This window comes from Hipposideros armiger, unplaced genomic scaffold, assembly GCF_001890085.2.
Source record: "Hipposideros armiger isolate ML-2016 unplaced genomic scaffold, ASM189008v1 scaffold_193, whole genome shotgun sequence".
NCBI classification, from domain to species: Eukaryota; Metazoa; Chordata; class Mammalia; order Chiroptera; family Hipposideridae; genus Hipposideros; species Hipposideros armiger.
Window position 1 is genome coordinate 1,889,591 of NW_017731543.1, and position 7,513 is coordinate 1,897,103.

General features: G+C 57.1%; 1 long non-coding RNA gene across 3 annotated transcripts; it reads left to right on the forward strand.

Annotated features, from left to right (window-relative positions):
- The first annotated feature begins 30 nt into the window (after positions 1–30).
- Positions 31–6,318, forward strand: LOC109388377 (uncharacterized). Of its 3 annotated transcripts, none has more exons than XR_002125204.1 (4): positions 31–1,957; positions 2,073–2,830; positions 3,120–4,320; positions 5,534–6,318. It is a non-coding gene; the product is annotated as an uncharacterized LOC109388377 (long non-coding RNA). The 3 variants fall into 3 exon arrangements; XR_002125203.1 differs by lacking the exon at positions 5,534–6,318 and having other exon boundaries at positions 31–735; positions 1,814–1,957; positions 3,120–5,057; XR_002125202.1 differs by lacking the exon at positions 5,534–6,318 and having other exon boundaries at positions 3,120–5,057.
- The last annotated feature ends 1,195 nt before the right edge of the window (positions 6,319–7,513 follow it).

The following is a 7,513-nucleotide window of genomic DNA, read 5'->3' on the forward strand; positions in this document are numbered from 1 at the left end:
CGGCCGCCTCCGCCCGCCGTGGGCGCGGGAGCTGCGGGGCGGCCGGAAAGGCGCTGGCGGGGGCGCGGCGAGGCCTCCCGGGAGCGGCCTCTCCGCCCGGGTCGGCGCTGCCTTCGCTTCCCTGGACGCCTGGGGCAGACGGGCACCCAGGCGCCCTCGGCGCGCCCCTGAACCGGCGTGGCGTGACCCCCGGCGCGGGCGTGGCGTTCCTGGGGCCCCCACTAAGCATGAGCGAGTCCTCGGGCACTGCCCGGCCTTGCTGCCTTTGGAGGAGCGAGAAGAGGCCGCGCTCTGCAGGCTTTCTCTATGGTGGAAACTTTGAGAAAGGGAACCCTAGCGGAGAAGCCACTTGCTGGGGAAAGCAGATGTTGTCCGCAGTGGCGGGTTTTGGGGGGCGGGGGACCTTTTCGTGACCGAGACAGGATCAAAGCAGCGGGAGGGAAACACCCCGCCGCCCACCCTGCCGGCGGCAGAAGCCAGCGTGCGTTTCTCCAGTAGGTTTGCAGACACAGGAAGTAAACTTGAGTGGAGCGCGCCGGCCCGAGGAGGCGCCGCGACCAGGCCGGGGACAGGACGTGTCTCTTCTCCTGTCTCCATCCTCCGCCCCGCGGGACGAGCGAGCGGACACGGCCAGGCGCGGCGCGCTCTCGGGTGGCTCCGGGCCTCGGGGGCCTGGCCGCGCCAGGGCGCAGATGCTGGCTGCACCGTCTTCCTCGTCCGCCTGTGCCGGGACAGGTGGGGCAGGCCACCCCTGAGCTCAGGTCGCTGGCTTGGTCCTGGCGGCGGGGAGGAGGTGGGGAGCGTGCCCAGGGCGCCGGCCGGGGCTCCTGGAGCCGCTTGGCACCTCATCTTCCACGTGGCAGCCAGAGCCGGGCGCGCCCTGCCTGTTGCTGCGATCCGGCACACTGGACCCCGCAGGAATTTCATCCATGGACTCGGGGCTCAGCCTCAGTTTGGGCCTGTTCAGGCCACGGCATTGAAGCTAACCTCTGGACCCGGTCTCCAGCATGCCCTGCTGCTGGTGACATGAACCACCGGGCCCTGCACACCGACTGGGTCCTGATCCCCTAGGCCTCCTTCCAGCAGCCGGGATCATGGAGGCCCAGGGGCTCCCGCAGCATCAGGAAGGCTCCCACTTCCCCATTTTGGGGCCTGCGGACAGACACAGAGCCACCGCCTATAATTAGCAATAATAATGCCCATAATAGTAATTACTAATCACCAGCTCCGTAATGAGGCTGTAATTTCTCTGCTCAGAGTCAGGTTTTCTTCCTGTCGGTGCTGTCACCCACCCACCACCCGCCCTCCCAGGATCCTGCCCTCTCCAGAAGCCCCGTGCAACGGCCTGGGCTCCTTTCCTGCTGTGACAGATTCCGGGAGGCAGGGGCGGGCATTCGGCAGCCCGCTCTGGGAAGTCCCTAACCACAGCTTCCCCCTGCTTCACAGCCCACCCCCAGCCACCCCCAACCCCTTCGTCCCTACATCTAAAACAGACCAAAGGGCCAGTTTCACCACTGTCCTGTTTAGCAAACCCCAGAGTCACATTTCAGGGCGACAGGTAAACACAGGTGAGATAAGCCCTCCTGTGTGACCAGAAGAGTGAGGTGGAATGTAAGCGAGTGTCAGGATCCAGACACAAGGCTCGATCGCCTCCTCCCCTCACCCGACCAGCGAAGGCCCGTCCGGACTTCCGCCTCACTGTAGCCGTCGGAACCTGGGGGTGGGGGGTAGAGAGGCAGCAGGCTTTGTCCTGACCCTCACCCAGCGCAGCCATGCCGCCCCACTCTGCCCTGTCTGTATTATCTCCCTTCAGGTCAGGAGATGATTTTAGGCTCCTGAAGACACCAGGTGGGCGAGTGGGAAAAACCCACTGGATACTGAGCCTGAGGATTAGCCAGTTACAGAGGAATTGGAACTAGAAAGGACTGTGGACTTGCCCCAAGGGGGCCATGGAAAGGTGCGGGAGCGGCGACTGTGGCCATTCTCGGCCCAGGGCCGGGCGCTGGGATCCCAGCAGGCCCTGGGCGACTTCGCTCACCGCGTCCCTTCTTTCTTCGTGTCTCTTTACCCAGTCTTGCACAAACGGAACCAGGAAGCAAGAAGCAAACTGCTTCCAAAGCATCCCGTTGGAGAGGGGGAGAGGCGCGGAGGGCCGAGGATCCCGCGGCCCGGCATAGCTGAGCACATGCTCAGCATCAAACGGTTAAGTCCGGCCCAGGAAGGGCCAGGGGGCCTGGCCGGGAGACTGGCTCCTGCCCCGCACTGGGCCTGACTTGAATATCCTCTTAATGCGGGCGCAGCTCGCCAGCTCCGCCCTTCCGGGTCCGCGACCGTCCCTCCGCTGGCAGGAGAGGCGCGGGGCAGATGGGGGGAGAGCCAGGTCCTGGTGGGGCTCCTGCCGTCGAAAACCGACGGCCTCCAGCGCGGTACATCCGGATGGGCGAGCCGGGAAAGGCCCGCTTCCCGGGCCCTCAGGCCCAGTTCCCGCCTGCCACGGGGGTGGCTCGGGCGGGTCCGACCGCTAGTCTGGAGGCTGCTCCTGCCAAGCGCCCCCCTCCCTGTCCCCGCTCCGTCACCACTAAGCCAGAGGCAGGGCCGCCCAGCGGTGCGAAACCAGACCTAGGGGTCGCTGCGCGGCCGGATCGGAGCTCCGCCCGGCCGGCGTCCGGGCTCGGGGCTGAGCGCTCCGGTGCTCGGTCAAGGACCTCCACTCATGGACCCACGGCAGTTGGCCCGGGTCACCAGCGCGGCCCTGCAGAGCTCCACAGTGGCAGTTGACAGGGACCTTCTGGCTAGAAAGCCCGGGCTCCTGGCACGCTCAGGCTAGAACGTGGGTCTCTTGGGGCCCCTGTGTGTTCGCAGGGCTCAAGTGTGCCCCGAGGCTGGGGGTAGAGGAGGGAGAAAGGCCTGGAAGCCGGTGGGGATTGGGGGTGAGGGTGGGAGAGGATTGCTGAACCAGGCGCATTTGGACAAAGGTGACTTTTAAACGGGTTTCAAGGCCTGGTAGAAAGTTTACTTGCACGTTATCATTACGGGGGCGGCGGGAGGGGTAGTTTTCCAAATAGGGTGGGCTTGCTATCACCTATTTAAAAAAGATCGTGTCCTTTTTCTGTCCCCAGCTCTCCTCCCAGCATCCCCCGCATATTTACATAAGGATGAAAGTAAAGCAAACAGCATCCTCGTTCACAATTGCATTTCTCCCGAAAGAATTCCCCCCTGTTTTGAAGCTCCCCGGACCTAGCTCTGAAGAGTGGGAGGAAGCTCTTGGGGGCAACGCCCACTCACTGGAGCCACTGCGGGGACCTGCCTTTGGCGGCTAGAATGAGGCGACGAAGCCCTTCTCCGGGATGCTGCGGGCAGCGCCGCGGCCTCGTCGCCGGCCTTGCAAGATGGCCATTCTTTGCTGTGCAGATGGCGCGGCTGCTCGGCGCCCTGACCCGCCCCGGCCCCCGCGCGAACCCCGGCCAAACCCCCGCCCCGACGCGAGCGCCCTGATTTATGGGTCTTGTTAAATACTCATTAGGACTCTGCACCTTTCTCCAGCAGGACCCAGGAAGCCACCCGGCTCGGCGACAGCGAGGCGAGCGTCCAACAGTCCCAGGCAGCCAAGACCCACGCGGAAGCGCACAGCTGGAACCCCGCCGCCCACGGACGCCAGGCCAGGGACTAGGTCGGGCCGGCTGTGCTGATCCCGCGGCCCTCTCGGCCTGGACCCCTGGGTGCGCCGCCAGCGTTCTCTGCCACGCCAAGCCACGGCGCGCGTGGGGGGTCAGGGAACCCTGTGCCGCCTCCCGGCCCAGGGTGCCACGCAGTGGGCTCTGTGAGCGTGAGCGGGCGAGACTGCTGGGACCCCGCGGCGACACGGGCGCCCCTTGGCGGGACTAGCGGAGTGGGGCCGGCGGGGGGAGATGCCTAGAGACTCCAGGAAAACCCGGGCAGGGAAAGGCCCAGAAGCGAGGGACGCAGACGGTCAGATGCTCCCAGCAGTGCCGCCGTGAAGTGCGAGCCTGGCTTCTCGGAAGGCGGCCGCCCGGAGAAGTGCGCCATGGCGCCTGCAGCCTCCAGAGCCAGCTCGAGTTTCCCAGCAGCGCAGGCTACAGAAACGGACGCAGTGGCCTGGCCTGGAGTGCTGCGATGTCGCCGTCCCCGAGTGTCGGAGGAAGTGAACTACATGCGCGTGCACACGCGTAAATATTTTATAAACCTCCCCTTAATTAAGCAGATCATTTCCATTATGCCTCCAATATGATCAACAGCAACGGTGTGAGGGTTTTCAAGGTTTATAATTTGATGTCACCAGACGGTTGCTCGGGGGCAGAGGTACGATCGCCAAACCAGCTGCACTTGTGTTTATTATTTGTTTTTCTACCGTGTTCCTGTAGGGCCCTATTATGCAGTGTTTAATTAGTTTGTGTTTGTATTTCACCCGTCCCAAATCAATGCCATCCCGGGGCAAGGCGATGTAAATGCTGGCAGTACAGGTGTACTGCCGGCTCCGCAACACTAGGAAACGCGTGTCTGACAAATGAAAGCGGGGCCGCCACGCAGCCAACTGTCAGCTCCCCGCAGCCGGGAGGCGCAGATCAAAGCCAGCGGGGACTTTGCGCCCCCGTGAGCGCCATCGTGGCTGTGGCTCCTGATGCCATTAGAGGGAGCTGGGCCGTCCGCATGGGGGACAAGTGACTTCATTTTGCTCAAGTCTTGTGGCCCTGGGGCCAGCGCTGGCCTCTGGCTTGGGGCCTAGTGGGCCAGGGCTGAACCTGGGTGCAGCGGGCGCCGGGTCCTCCATGACAGGTTGTGCTCGTCTGCACATAGCCATGCGCCTGAGGAAGGTCATCGGGAGTGACTTCCTGCCGGGTTCCACAAATCCTTTCCATAGAACCTGAAGAAACAGCGGGGAACTTTTGGAATCTCCAGACCGGAGGGGATCCCCCCCAACCCCACCCCCACCACCTTGTTGTGTTGGCATCTCTTCCTTCTTGAAATGACCTCTGTGGAGTGCATGTAAATCTACCCTTCCAGTCACTGGGGAATTCTTTTAAAGCCTTCTCTCTCTCTCTCTCTTTCTCTTTTTTTTTTGGTCAGGAATAAGAGATGGCTCATCTTTAACTAGACCACATAGAAATTATGATTCAACAGCAGTGTATATTTAATTAGAGTAATCTCACTTGAATTTAATTACCTAATGAATTATTTGTTTAAAAGGTAGAATGCCTTGTTTGCCAAGTACAGTGCAGACCTCTGATAAGAACTTGTGTTATAAGGACAGAACAGTTTAAAAGTGGGCATGTATTAAGGTTGCTATTTTAACTCTTTGAGTGTGTAACTGTTACTGTGGGACTTAGGCAAAAGCGGTGACCGTCTGAAAGATGCAGAGAGGGCCAAGGCACCGTTCTGACCACACAAAGCATCTATTGTGTCATGTGCACATGTCCCTTTGGAAATTAGTAACTTTTCACTTTTTGTCATGCAGATGTAGTGTATTTTTAAACTTATTTCATTTTGCTTTCAGTAGCATTTTTCTTTTTCCTAGTGCAAGATGACAACTGACTATTTGAGGACTTACTTCAGGATCAGTATTTGTAATGAAGTGGTGCATCCTTCTGGAAAATTCTAGCCCAGCTCAACTGGGTCCCTGAGGCACTCACACCAACAGCAGAAAGATGGTCCCGGTAATCAAACTCATGGGAATGAAAGCTACCATGGCCCGGACTTTGACCTTAACCCTTAATTCTTAAATTATGGAAGAATTTCATTTCCTCTTGTTTTCCAAAACCATGAGCAGAGAATTCCAAGCCATGCCTTCCTTTCTGAGAGACTCCGATGTTGTGTCTAGGTAAAGCATTAAGGGGGTGTGCCATGTGCTGGAAATCTAACAGGATTTCTGTATTTTCTGTGCTCAAATAGCTGTGGAAGCAGGCAGCTTCATTTCCTCCTCTATCCTGGGTGATGGGCAGAATTTTCTAGCCCTGGCAATGGAATTTCAGCAGAGAAACGCATGTATGGGGGCGAGGGTTGGGACTGCACCGCCCTTTCCCTGAAGATAGAGCAGGAACTGAGAACACCTCCGATCCACTTGATTGAATCCCACGGTCATTTTCATTAATATTTCATTAATCAAATAATTTATTTTAATTGCAGGTTTGGTCACCACTGCCCCATAAATATTAAATAGTATTAATATGGTTTTCAACTAAGCAGGAATGGGCTTAAAAGAAAAATACAACGGTGATAAGAATTACGAATTTTTTGTTTCTTTTTCGAATCCCTGATTTTTATCATAGCTGTGCATTTTAAAATTGATGCTCTAACAACCAGTGGTGGTCAAATTATAATATAAACTTAATCACATTTGATTATGGTTACAGTAGCATCTTTCTTCCAAGGATCGAGATCCAATTGCACACATATTTTAAGCTTATTTATGAATTTACGTTATGTATTCTTCCAAATAACAAGTGACAGTGAGACCAAAAAGGACAAGAGGTAATAGCATAGGAATGGCAATACATTTCTCAGATCTGAGCACATGCGAGGATGATTTGCAGGTCAAACCCTCAAAGGAAATGATACGTGTGGTTTGGAAGAAGGTGAAATGCTAAATGACACAGCCATGTTGGACACTTCCGGAAACGTCTGAAATTTAGACCACACAGTGTTCCATCTGCCATGACTTCCTATAAGCCCTCAATCACGTATACTGTTAAAGATAAAACCTACAAATGAGAAATACCTTTTAAACACAACAGTAGACAAATATTCGCCCATACAACATCCTAGGTAGAAAGCTGCGGTCATTCAGGCTTTCTAACAATGCGCACATCTGAAGTCACCGGTGGAGAGGCTAACATCTGTTCACTGAAGGGACATCAGCTCAACCAAAATGCCCAACAGAGGACACGCCCACAGGGGCTTCAGGGGAAAGGTTCCCAGGGGTTCTAAAGACCCTCAGGGCCTACCAGCATCCTCCGGGACCATCCTTACAGAAAAACGCAAGTGGGGATATGAAATAGGTGTAAGGGGCTTGACATAACCCCAGACCCAGGGGTCCCTGGCCCGCTTTTATTCTGCTGTCACTTTGAGCTTCACCACTCCCCCACGGCTGTCTTAGGATTCTTGGCTGGGCTCCACCGGCTCCATCACCCCCTCCTGTCCTCGTACAAGGAAAACCACATGGAGAGCCCTCCCGCTTTCTACCACCTTTGAAAACATGACACACCCATGACCAAAAAGAAGGTCACTCTGGTCAATCCTCATCAGCCCCCGACCCCACCCTCCCATCCAGGCCAGGAAGCGGCCCTTCTCCAACCTCTGTATTCCTCTGGGTGCCCCTCCTTAGCCCAAGTTTCAGAGCCACTCCCAACGCCTCATGCTGACTGGGCTGCCAAGCTGAATCTTCCAGGCCACCTGTTCCATGTTCTGGGGGTCCCCCCACCCTCCAATAGAAACCCACGTGGCCTGTAGTCCCCTCTATTGGGTATAAACTGAGTGACTGGCAGGTGAACCCTAACTC